Source organism: Pseudophryne corroboree, unplaced genomic scaffold (assembly GCF_028390025.1).
Source record: "Pseudophryne corroboree isolate aPseCor3 unplaced genomic scaffold, aPseCor3.hap2 scaffold_1068, whole genome shotgun sequence".
Taxonomy (NCBI): Eukaryota; Metazoa; Chordata; class Amphibia; order Anura; family Myobatrachidae; genus Pseudophryne; species Pseudophryne corroboree.
This window is the reverse complement of record NW_026967695.1, coordinates 137,143-146,342: the sequence shown is the minus strand read 5'-3', so window position 1 is coordinate 146,342 and position 9,200 is coordinate 137,143. Positions and strand designations below refer to the sequence as shown.

The 9,200-nt window shown below is 34.7% G+C and overlaps 1 non-coding gene across 1 annotated transcript; it reads left to right on the top strand.

Moving 5' to 3' along the window:
• The first annotated feature begins 495 nt into the window (after nt 1-495).
• TRNAN-AUU (transfer RNA asparagine (anticodon AUU)) lies at nt 496-569 on the top strand. The gene has a single exon. It is a non-coding gene; the product is annotated as a tRNA-Asn (tRNA).
• Nucleotides 570-9,200: the final 8,631 nt, after the last annotated feature.

The window sequence follows — 9,200 nt, the reverse complement described above, 5'->3', positions numbered from 1 at the left end:
ATATCACTTGTACATTTTGTATTGCTCTTCTGGTGACAATGTAGTTTGTTTTTGTCAATTACCATTTTAATAATAGGGTAAAGAAAATGAAGTGGATTTTTGAAAGAAAACAATACTGTCAATATACTATTAAAACAAATTAAAATGGTAAAAGTTATTGTACTTTAAGTAAAAATAAAAGAGACAAAATATCAATCCCAGTTTTGGATTACTTTAATTAACAAAAAAAATGCATATAGCAGAGGATAGTTTCAATCTGCCTACCTCTGGGTTATGGGCCCAGCATGCTTCCATTGCAGTACTCTGCTGCACATGTAAGTGCAAGAGATCCTGAAGCACTCACTCATCATGGGAAAGTACCAATGTGTTTCTTCGTTGGTTGATGGAAGAAACATCTTACAAAAACTCTCCAGATTATTGACTTTTTAAAGTTTTTCTAGGAAACGTTTTAGATGAATGCTTATTAGCCTTTGTCAGTATGGACTTTTGCAAAGTGTCTCTGTGGCGCAATCGGTGAGTGTGTTTGGCTATTAACCAAAAGGTTGGTGGTTCAATCCCACCCAGGGACGTAATTAACCTTGTGATCAGATTTTGGTGATATTTAAGTAGACAAGTCAAAATTTCAAACCTCCTCTTATGGTGTAGGGTACATGGCCTTCTTTGATGTAATCAGAGTTAGATTTGATTCAGTGATTTTATAAAAAACAGCTAGGAAGCACAATTTAGCAGTGGGTTGCAGAGAAAAAGAAATATGCTGGCAAAAAAATCCAATTGAGTGATTAAACAGCTCTTCATTTTCTGGCTTTATTTTTATGCTAACAAATTTGTTCTCTGAAAAGTGTCCACAAAGCCAAGTCTCTGATTAACACCTTTGTAAGGATGGTTTTTCACCTATTACTAAATTAAACTTGCTTCATTGGAAAGGCAGCAAGATGCATCCTCATTTCAATGTGTACTGAAATAATACAAGTTGACACCAGGAAACATTAACGCCACTGCATCCTTGCTGCTTTCTCATGTGGAAGTCTGTTTAATGTGAAAACAAGGTGATATCTAATTAGCACACAGGTAAGGAATTAAGAAAATCTTTATTTAAGGGAGAAGATGTTTCTCACAAAATTGTTGACCCAATGCATCATTGAAATTCAAGCTGGAAAGATGATTTTAATATATCACTTGTACATTTTGTATTGCTCTTCTGGTGACAATGTAGTTTGTTTTTGTCAATTACCATTTTAATAATAGGGTAAAGAAAATGAAGTGGATTTTTGAAAGAAAACAATACTGTCAATATACTATTAAAACAAATAAAAATGGTAAAAGTTATTGTACTTTAAGTAAAAATAAAAGAGACAAAATATCAATCCCAGTTTTGGATTACTTTAATTAACAAAAAAAATGCATATAGCAGAGGATAGTTTCAATCTGCCTACCTCTGGGTTATGGGCCCAGCATGCTTCCATTGCAGTACTCTGCTGCACATGTAAGTTCAAGAGATCCTGAAGCACTCACTCATCATGGGAAAGTACCAATGTGTTTCTTCGTTGGTTAATGGAAGAAACATCTTACAAAAACTCTCCAGATTATTGACTTTTTAAAGTTTTTCTAGGAAACGTTTTAGATGAATGCTTATTAGCCTTTGTCAGTATGGACTTTTGCAAAGTGTCTCTGTGGCGCAATCAGTTAGTATGTACGGCTATTAACCAAAAGGTTGGTGGTTCAATCGCACCCAGGGACCTAATTGACCTTGTTATCAGATTTTGGTGATCTTTAAGTAGACAAGTCAAAATTTCAAACCCCCTGTTATGGTGTAGGGTACCTGGCCTTCTCTGATGTAATCAGAGTTAGATTTGATTCAGTGATTTTATAAAAACAGCTAGGAAGCACAATTTAGCAGTGGGTTGCAGAGAAAAAAAATATGCTGGCAGAAAAATCCAATTGAGTGATTAAACAGCTCTTTATTTTCTGGCTTTATTTTTATGCTAACAAATTTGTTCTCTGAAAAGTGTCCACAAAGCCAAGTCTCTGATTAACACCTTTGTAAGGATGGTTTTTCACCTATTACTAAATTAAACTTGCTTCATTGGAAAGGCAGCAAGATGCATCCTCATTTCAATGTCTACTGAAATAATACAGGTTGACACCAGGAAACATTAACGCCACTGCATCCTTGCTGCTTTCTCATGTGGAAGTCTGTTTAATGTGAAAACAAGGTGATAGCTAATTAGCACACAGGTAAGGAATTAAGAAAATCTTTATTTAAGGGTGAAGATGTTTCTCACAAAATCGTTGCCCCAATGCATCATTGAAATTCAAGCTGGAAAGATGATTTTAATATATCACTTGTACATTTTGTATTGCTCTTCTGGTGACAATGTAGTTTGTTTTTGTCAATTACCATTTTAATAATAGGGTAAAGAAAATGAAGTGGATTTTTGAAAGAAAACAATACTGTCAATATACTATTAAAACAAATTAAAATGGTAAAAGTTATTGTACTTTAAGTAAAAATAAAAGAGACAAAATATCAATCCCAGTTTTGGATTACTTTAATTAACAAAAAAAAAATGCATATAGCAGAGGATAGTTTCAATCTGCCTACCTCTCGGTTATGAGCCCAGCATGCTTCCATTGCAGTACTCTGCTGCACATGTAAGTTCAAGAGATCCTGAAGCACTCACTCATCATGGGAAAGTACCAATGTGTTTCTTCGTTGGTTGATGGAAGAAACATCTTACAAAAACTCTCCAGATTATTGACTTTTTAAAGTTTTTCTGTTTAATCACTCAATTGGATTTTTCTGCCAGCATATTTTTTTTCTCTGCAACCCACTGCTAAATTGTGCTTCCTAGCTGTTTTTATAAAATCACTGAATCAAATCTAACTCTGATTACATCAGAGAAGGCCAGGTACCCTACACCATAACAGGGGGTTTGAAATTTTGACTTGTCTACTTAAAGATCACCAAAATCTGATAACAAGGTCAATTAGGTCCCTGGGTGGGATTGAACCACCAACCTTTTGGTTAATAGCCGTACATACTAACTGATTGCGCCACAGAGACACTTTGCAAAAGTACATACTGACAAAGGCTAATAAGCATTCATCTAAAACGTTTCCTAGAAAAAATTAATAAAGTCAATAATCTGGAGAGTTTTTGTAAGATGTTTCTTCTATCAACCAACGAAGAAACACATTGGTACTTTCCCATGATGAGTGAGTGCTTCAGGATCTCTTGCACTTACATGTGCAGCAGAGTACAGCAATGGAAGCATGCTGGGCCCATAACCCAGAGGTAGGCAGATTGAAACTATCCTCTGCTATATGCATTTTTTTGTTTGTTAATTAAAGTAATCCAAAACTGGGATTGATATTTTGTCTCTTTTATTTTTACTTAAAGTACAATAACTTTTACCATTTTAATTTGTTTTAATAGTATATTGACAGTATTGTTTTCTTTCAAAAATCCACTTCATTTTCTTTACCCTATTATTAAAATGGTAATTGACAAAAACAAACTACATTGTCACCAGAAGAGCAATACAAAATGTACAAATGATATATTAAATTCATCTTTCCAGCTTGAATTTCAATGATGCATTGGGTCAACAATTTTGTGAGAAACATCTTCACCCTTAAATAAAGATTTTCTTAATTCCTTACCTGTGTGCTAATTAGATATCACCTTGTTTTCACATTAAACAGACTTCCACATGAGAAAGCAGCAAGGATGCAGTGGCGTTAATGTTTCCTGGTGTCAACTTGTATTATTTCAGTAGACATTGAAATGAGGATGCATCTTGCTGCCTTTCCAATGGTGCAAGTTTAATTTAGTAATAGGTGAAAAACCATCCTTACAAAGGTGTTAATCAGAGACTTGGCTTTGTGGACACTTTTCAGAGAACAAATTTGTTAGCATAAAAATAAATCCAGAAAATGAAGAGCTGTTTAATCACTCAATTGGATTTTTCTGCCAGCATATTTTTTTTCTCTGCAACCCACTACTAAATTGTGCTTCCTAGCTGTTTTTTATAAAATCACTGAATCAAATCTAACTCTGATTACATCAGAGAAGGCCAGGTACCCTACACAATAAGAGGGGGTTTGAAATTTTGACTAGTCTACTTAAATATCACCAAAATCTGATCACAAGGTCAATTACGTCCCTGGGTGGGATTGAACCACCAACCTTTTGGGTAATAGCCGAACACACTAACCGATTGCGCCACAGAGACACTTTGCAAAAAGTACATGCTGACAAAGGCTAATAAGCATACATCTAGAACATTTCCTAGAAAAACATTAAAAAATCAATAATCTGGAGAGTTTTTGTAAGATGTTTCTTCCATCAACCAACGAATAAACACATTGGTACTTTCCCATGATGAGTGAGTGCTTCAGGATCTCTTGCACTTACATGTGCAGCAGAGTACTGCAATGGAAGCATGCTGGACCCATAACCCAAAGGTAGGCAGATTGAAACTATCCTCTGCTATATGCATTTTTTTTTGTTAATTAAAGTAATCCAAAACTGGGATTGATATTTTGGCTCTTTTATTTTTACTTAAAGTACAATAACTTTTACCATTTTAATTTGTTTTAATAGTATATTGACAGTATTGTTTTCTTTCAAAAATCCACTTCATTTTCTTTACCCTATTATTAAAATGGTAATTGACAAAAACAAACTACATTGTCACCAGAAGAGCAATACAAAATGTACAAGTGATATATTAAAATCATCTTTCCAGCTTGAATTTCAATGATGCATTGGGGCAACGATTTTGTGAGAAACATCTTCACCCTTAAATAAAGATTTTCTTAAATCCTTACCTGTGTGCTAATTAGATATCACCTTGTTTTCACATTAAACAGACTTCCACATGAGAAAGCAGCAAGGATGCAGTGGCGTTAATGTTTCCTGGTGTCAACCTGTATTATTTCAGTAGACATTGAAATGAGGATGCATCTTGCTGCCTTTCCAATGAAGCAAGTTTAATTTAGTAATAGGTGAAAAACCATCCCTACAAAGGTGTTAATCAGAGACTTTGCTTTGTGGACACTTTTCAGAGAACAAATTTGTTAGCATAAAAATAAAGCCAGAAAATGAAGAGCTGTTTAATCACTCAATTGGATTTTTCTGCCAGCATATTTCTTTTTCTCTGCAACCCACTGCTAAATTGTGCTTCCTAGCTGTTTTTATAAAATCACTGAATCAAATCTAACTCTGATTACATCAGAGAAGGCCAGGTACCCTACACCATAACAGGGGGTTTGAAATTTTGACTTGTCTACTTAAAGATCACCAAAATCTGATAACAAGGTCAATTACGTACCTGGGTGGGATTGAACCACCAACCTTTTGGTTAATAGCCGTACACACTAACTAATTGCGCCACAGAGACACATTGCAAAAGTATATACCGACAAGGGCTAAAAAGCATTCATCTAAAACGTTTCCTAGAAAAACTTTAAAAAGTCAATAATCTGGAGAGTTTTTGTAAGATGTTTCTTCCATCAACCAACGAAGAAACACATTGGTACTTTCCCATGATGAGTGAGTGCTTCAGGATCTCTTGCACTTACATGTGCAGCAGAGTACTGCAATGGAAGCATGCTGGGCCCATAACCCAGAGGTAGGCAGATTGAAACTATCCTCTGCTATATGCATTTTTTTTTTTGTTAATTAAAGTAATCCAAAACTGGGATTGATATTTTGGCTCTTTTATTTTTACTTAAAGTACAATAACTTTTACCATTTTAATTTGTTTTAATAGTATATTGACAGTATTGTTTTCTTTCAAAAATCCACTTCATTTTCTTTACCCTATTATTAAAATGGTAATTGACAAAAACAAACTACATTGTCACCAGAAGAGCAATACAAAATGTACAAGTGATATATTAAAATCATCTTTCCAGCTTGAATTTCAATGATGCATTGGGGCAACGATTTTGTGAGAAACATCTTCACCCTAAAATAAAGATTTTCTTAATTCCTTACCTGTGTGCTAATTAGATATCACCTTGTTTTCGCATTAAACAGACTTCCACATGAGAAAGCAGCAAGGATGCAGTGGCGTTAATGTTTCCTGGTGTCAACTTGTATTATTTCAGTAGACATTGAAATGAGGATGCATCTTGCTGCCTTTCCAATGAAGCAAGTTTAATTTAGTAATAGGTGAAAAACCATCCTTACAAAGGTGTTAATCAGAGACTTGGCTTTGTGGACACCTTTCAGAGAACAAATTTGTTAGCATAAAAATAAAGCCAGAAAATAAAGAGCTGTTTAATCACTCAATTGGATTTTTCTGCCAGCATATTTTTTTTCTCTGCAACCCACTGCTAAATTGTGCTTCCTAGCTGTTTTTATAAAATCACTGAATCAAATCTAACTCTGATTACATCAGAGAAGGCCAGGTACCCTACACCATAACAGGGGGTTTGAAATTTTGACTTGTCTACTTAAAGATCACCAAAATCTGATAACAAGGTCAATTAGGTCCCTGGGTGGGATTGAACAACCAACCTTTTGGTTAATAGCCGTACATACTAACTGATTGCGCCACAGAGACACTTTGCAAAAGTACATACTGACAAAGGCTAATAAGCATTCATCTAAAACGTTTCCTAGAAAAAATTAATAAAGTCAATAATCTGGAGAGTTTTTGTAAGATGTTTCTTCTATCAACCAACGAAGAAACACATTGGTACTTTCCCATGATGAGTGAGTGCTTCAGGATCTCTTGCACTTACATGTGCAGCAGAGTACAGCAATGGAAGCATGCTGGGCCCATAACCCAGAGGTAGGCAGATTGAAACTATCCTCTGCTATATGCATTTTTTTGTTTGTTAATTAAAGTAATCCAAAACTGGGATTGATATTTTGTCTCTTTTATTTTTACTTAAAGTACAATAACTTTTACCATTTTAATTTGTTTTAATAGTATATTGACAGTATTGTTTTCTTTCAAAAATCCACTTCATTTTCTTTACCCTATTATTAAAATGGTAATTGACAAAAACAAACTACATTGTCACCAGAAGAGCAATACAAAATGTACAAATGATATATTAAATTCATCTTTCCAGCTTGAATTTCAATGATGCATTGGGTCAACAATTTTGTGAGAAACATCTTCACCCTTAAATAAAGATTTTCTTAATTCCTTACCTGTGTGCTAATTAGATATCACCTTGTTTTCACATTAAACAGACTTCCACATGAGAAAGCAGCAAGGATGCAGTGGCGTTAATGTTTCCTGGTGTCAACTTGTATTATTTCAGTAGACATTGAAATGAGGATGCATCTTGCTGCCTTTCCAATGGTGCAAGTTTAATTTAGTAATAGGTGAAAAACCATCCTTACAAAGGTGTTAATCAGAGACTTGGCTTTGTGGACACTTTTCAGAGAACAAATTTGTTAGCATAAAAATAAATCCAGAAAATGAAGAGCTGTTTAATCACTCAATTGGATTTTTCTGCCAGCATATTTTTTTTCTCTGCAACCCACTACTAAATTGTGCTTCCTAGCTGTTTTTTATAAAATCACTGAATCAAATCTAACTCTGATTACATCAGAGAATGCCAGGTACCCTACACAATAAGAGGGGGTTTGAAATTTTGACTTGTCTACTTAAATATCACCAAAATCTGATCACAAGGTCAATTACGTCCCTGGGTGGGATTGAACCACCAACCTTTTGGTTAATAGCCGAACACACTAACCGATTGCGCCACAGAGACACTTTGCAAAAAGTACATACTGACAAAGGCTAATAAGCATACATCTAGAACATTTCCAAGAAAAACATTAAAAAATCAATAATCTGGAGAGTTTTTGTAAGATGTTTCTTCCATCAACCAACGAATAAACACATTGGTACTTTCCCATGATGAGTGAGTGCTTCAGGATCTCTTGCACTTACATGTGCAGCAGAGTACTGCAATGGAAGCATGCTGGACCCATAACCCAAAGGTAGGCAGATTGAAACTATCCTCTGCTATATGCATTTTTTTTTTGTTAATTAAAGTAATCCAAAACTGGGATTGATATTTTGGCTCTTTTATTTTTACTTAAAGTACAATAACTTTTACCATTTTAATTTGTTTTAATAGTATATTGACAGTATTGTTTTCTTTCAAAAATCCACTTCATTTTCTTTACCCTATTATTAAAATGGTAATTGACAAAAACAAACTACATTGTCACCAGAAGAGCAATACAAAATGTACAAGTGATATATTAAAATCATCTTTCCAGCTTGAATTTCAATGATGCATTGGGGCAACGATTTTGTGAGAAACATCTTCACCCTTAAATAAAGATTTTCTTAAATCCTTACCTGTGTGCTAATTAGATATCACCTTGTTTTCACATTAAACAGACTTCCACATGAGAAAGCAGCAAGGATGCAGTGGCGTTAATGTTTCCTGGTGTCAACCTGTATTATTTCAGTAGACATTGAAATGAGGATGCATCTTGCTGCCTTTCCAATGAAGCAAGTTTAATTTAGTAATAGGTGAAAAACCATCCCTACAAAGGTGTTAATCAGAGACTTTGCTTTGTGGACACTTTTCAGAGAACAAATTTGTTAGCATAAAAATAAAGCCAGAAAATGAAGAGCTGTTTAATCACTCAATTGGATTTTTCTGCCAGCATATTTCTTTTTCTCTGCAACCCACTGCTAAATTGTGCTTCCTAGCTGTTTTTATAAAATCACTGAATCAAATCTAACTCTGATTACATCAGAGAAGGCCAGGTACCCTACACCATAACAGGGGGTTTGAAATTTTGACTTGTCTACTTAAAGATCACCAAAATCTGATAACAAAGTCAATTACGTACCTGGGTGGGATTGAACCACCAACCTTTTGGTTAATAGCCGTACACACTAACTAATTGCGCCACAGAGACACATTGCAAAAGTATATACCGACAAGGGCTAATAAGCATTCATCTAAAACGTTTCCTAGAAAAACTTTAAAAAGTCAATAATCTGGAGAGTTTTTGTAAGATGTTTCTTCCATCAACCAACGAAGAAACACATTGGTACTTTCCCATGATGAGTGAGTGCTTCAGGATCTCTTGCACTTACATGTGCAGCAGAGTACTGCAATGGAAGCATGCTGGGCCCATAACCCAGAGGTAGGCAGATTGAAACTATCCTCTGCTATATGCATTTTTTTTTTGTTAATTA